Source organism: Bidens hawaiensis, unplaced genomic scaffold (assembly GCF_021521415.1).
Source record: "Bidens hawaiensis isolate Kalapana, Puna unplaced genomic scaffold, B.hawaiensis_p1.1 tig00046350_1, whole genome shotgun sequence".
In the NCBI taxonomy this organism is placed as follows: Eukaryota; Viridiplantae; Streptophyta; class Magnoliopsida; order Asterales; family Asteraceae; genus Bidens; species Bidens hawaiensis.
In genome coordinates, this window is record NW_027498280.1 from 122,276 (window position 1) to 126,831 (window position 4,556).

Here is a 4,556-nt window from a genome sequence, read left to right on the forward strand (position 1 = left end):
TTACCTAGGACTCCAGGTGGTTATGACACCATATGGGTGATAGTCGACCGGCTAACCAAATCCGCGCATTTCTTAGCTATCAAAGAAACGGATAAGATGGAGCGGTTAGCTAGACTATATATAAAAGAGATCGTGTCAAGACATGGAGTCCCAGTCTCGCTAATTTCCGACCGCGACAGTCGATTTACGTCTCATTTTTGGAAGTCGTTACAAAAATCTTTGGGCACGCGATTAGATATGAGTACCGCCTACCATCCCCAGACTGACGGCCAAAGCGAGCGAACTATACAAACATTGGAAGATATGCTAAGAGCGTGTGCAATTGATTTTGGTGGTAGCTGGGATGTTCACCTTCCTTTGGTGGAATTTTCATATAATAATAGCTACCACACGAGCATAAAGGCTGCACCGTTCGAAGCTTTGTATGGTCGTAAGTGTAGGTCGCCGTTGTGCTGGGCGGAAATAGGCGATAGACAAATGACGGGTCCCGAACTAATTCAAGAAACTACTGACAAGATATTTCAAATAAAAGAACGACTGAAAACGGCCCGCGATCGACAGAAAAGTTATGCGGATGTGAGACGCAAGCCTTTGGAATTCCAAGTGGGAGATAAAGTTCTTTTAAAGGTCTTGCCATGGAAAGGAGTTCCGAGGTTTGGAAGCGGGGCAAGCTCAGCCCAAGATATACCGGACCATTTGAGATCCTGGAAAGGATAGGTCCCGTGGCCTATAAGTTGAAGCTACCTGAAGAACTTAACGGGGTACATGACACATTCCATGTGTCGAACCTTAAAAAGTGTCTATCCGATGAATCTTTAATCGTACCCCTAGACGAAGTACATATTGACGAACAATTACATTTTGTTGAAGAACCGATAGCCGTTACCGACTGGAAAGAACAAAAACTACGAAGAAGTCGGATTAAGTTAGTGAAGGTACAGTGGAAATCTAAAAGAGGACCCGAGTTTACCTGGGAAAGAGAAGATCAAATTCGAAAGAAGTACCCACACCTTTTCCCGGACCCAACTATAACGGATAACTAACAACAAATTTCGGGACGAAATTCTTCCAACAGGGGGAGAATGTGACACCCGGTAATTTTCCATATTCTTTAATCTTTATAATTGATCAAAATTACGTGTCATTTATATAATTAATATGAGGTATAAACCATAGTATACTTGAAATGTGGACGAGAACAGTCGTTAATGCCTATAGGATTGTATAAAGTGCCGATGAGAACGGCTATATGATGAAGATAGCCCAGTAATAGTTTAGAGGTGACAAATATATCAAGCTAAATATATATCTATGATCCAATATAAGGGGTAATGGTAAGACCATGCCCAGTAATGTCCTAATTCCCTAATTTGGACCAAAACGCCATAAACGTTTAAATAATAGAATATAGTCGCTGAACCGGCCAAATCAATGATACATTATACAGTGAGACGACCAAGATATGAAACTATGAAGGAATTAAAGGTATACTAGTCAAAATAATATGAAGTTAATAATTTAAACAATCCATGAAAGATTACAATATGGAGCACTATTTAACCGAATATAACTCCGGGCTAAATTTAAATATACATCATACCGGGAACCGAAATAAATACCGGGTTCCATACCATCTATAATACTTTATAGGTGACCAAAGAAATTAAGAGAAGCATATAATACCCAAGTCCAATATAAATTCCATAACTTGTTTACTCGATGATCAACTCGTCCTAACGACTATCCACTTAAGACCCGAACCAAGATTGAACTTAGCACTACATTTGGACAACCAATATATTTATTAAATGACCATAATACCTTCCCTTTGCAGCCCAAAGCCGAACCCCAACCTCTTCCCATTCAGTTTTAATGTACAAGGAACAAACACCACATTAAATCTTATAAACCATTATCCATGCATCCATATGTATCATGATCATGTATCATCATCATCTTCAACATCATAATTGTGAATGTACTACATGATCAAGCAAAAATCTTCCTAACCATTCCCTATGGCCGCCTCCCCCATTCCCTCAAATAAACAACAATAAACACCATACTTTGATCACTATTGCACTTGATTTGATAAGATTATAATCCCCCAAACCAAGGGATGTGTTCCCTTGGGTTTTCCTATAAATAAGACCAAGTACTTGGATGGAAAACACCACACACAAACTCAAGAAACATAGCTCCAAACCAACCTCTTCTTCTCTCGGCCGAAGGCAGCAGCAGAGCACCACCACAGCCGCCTCTTTGCAACCCGTTTTCTCTATAATTCTGCTCTGAACATCTTGAACCCTATATATCGTTGGAAAGCTAGAAGAAATCCTTAAACCGTGGTAGAAAGCCTTGAACGGATCTCTGCCCAGAAGACTCGGTAAGAAGCTTTGAACCTTCAAAGGTCACTACTGGAAACTGCATTTTCCAGCAGTACCCCCCTCTCTTCTTTTGTTCATATCTCACAAACCACTTGGTATTTTTGGGTGATTCTTGTTTAGGAATCCAAGGAAACTCGCAAGGATCACGAACCACCTTTTGAACATCCATTTCCGGCTTCATTTCAGCATTAGGTAAGCCGAAAACTCGAGTTGTAACAGTTTATGGTGGCTGGAAAAACACAGATTCTGTCCAGCCACGGTCTCATCATTTTACTTGACCCTAATCCACCTATTTCATGTTATTTGAACATATTGTAGACTCTTAACATCGTGGTTAACGTCAAGGAACTTGGATCTCGTCTTAAATCGCTCAAAAACCGACATTCCCAAGGTACTAATGCCATATAATGTTTAGTAGAAAAACATGGACTAAGCCTAAGATACATATACATAATGAGGTGATTAGACATAAACATAAACTTGAAGTGTGTTGAAATGACATATAATTAAGGATAAATCATGTTAAGTAAAAGATATAAAGGATTTAAAGGGTGTTTAAGGAAGGTTAAGGTTAATAGAACACCTAGTTAAGGTAAAAATGATCTTGAGTAGTAAAACCCACTTATAAATAAACAAGATGATATAAATGTAAAGATGGAATTTTGGTTATGTTAAACTTTAAAAAGGGTATAACTAACGTATTAAAAACCGTATCGGGTTTGTCATAAAAGTAAAAATAATAATAGTAATAATAATAGTAATAATAATAATAATGATAAAATATGAGTACTAGTAATAAAGATAAAAGTATAAATAAAAGTGCACATTAAACATAAGGTGCAATCCTTGCATCAAGTCTTGGAAATAAAAATAACGATGATTGTACGGGTAAAATACAAGGTACACGTATATTCCTATATACGCAAATGAAAATATAAATACCCATGTATAATGTTATAAAAACAAAGGATGTGATAACTATATGTTACGAAGACGAAAATACTAATAATACTTATCGTATACATGAGGAAATGATATATACAATTAATACACATATATTCCTATATATGTGCCATACGTATAAATATAAAATACGGGTTTTTGTGATGGACATTGCGAGTAACTGGAAGGGTGGAGGTGCCGGTAGTCGGGACGTCCTGTCTAGGCTGGTAACTGAATATATCATAGATGGGCCCGTTACCTACCCGGGGACTAACGATGAGAGCTCCAAAACCTATTAGGCTAAAGCATGTCACGAACGTCATGATTACCGACGAATAATTTGTATCGAGCATTCCCTAATGCTCGGAGGATATATATATAAAGAGGATATAACGGAAATACATAACAAGTATAAGACGTTGTCTAACGTCCGTATCGCTAATGTATAAAAAGTATACATATATACCGTCACCTCATAAGTATGTATCGGGCTAAGTATTAATAGTTATATATTATGTACTGAAGTGCATACGTATACGATATAATACAGGAAACTCGCCAAGTATAACGGAACATTATCCCTCATTTAAGGTGAGTCTCACAACCCCTATTTTCACTATTTTCACTATGTTTTAAACTGTTTTCGGGGCGAGGGACACGTGTTTAAATATGTTTTATCATGGTGTATATCTTGATTTACAATGTGCGTGTACATGAGATATTTGGCGCGCACATGGTACATAAAGTCCCCGGTATATATTGTAACCATAAACTATAGGCAACTATAGCCGAGGAACTCTACGGGTAGTACTACTGGTCTTACCAACCCACTCGTAAGTGGTCGCGCCACTTTATAAGACGGGTGCTTAGTTTTCCGATTTATTTATTCCCTCGTGGACTCGTGGGATGTTATGTGGGGCTTTATGGTGTATATATATAGTCAAGGAATGGTTACGAACTCATGTATTCACGTTACACTGCAAGTCATGGATACTGCATTCATGACGTTATGAGAATTATATTATAAAGCATTTTATCGAGTCACAAAACTTGTGAACTCACTCAGTTTATACTGATTAAATTATTTTACGTGTCTTTCAGGTATTTAGCTACGTGGAGAGGTCACGGTGTCTCACTACGGTTTTATGTTTAACTATGGAAATTTCATGTATGAGGATTTTATATTTTGGAGTTTTCACGGTTATATCTCCCTTCGGCAGGACATAA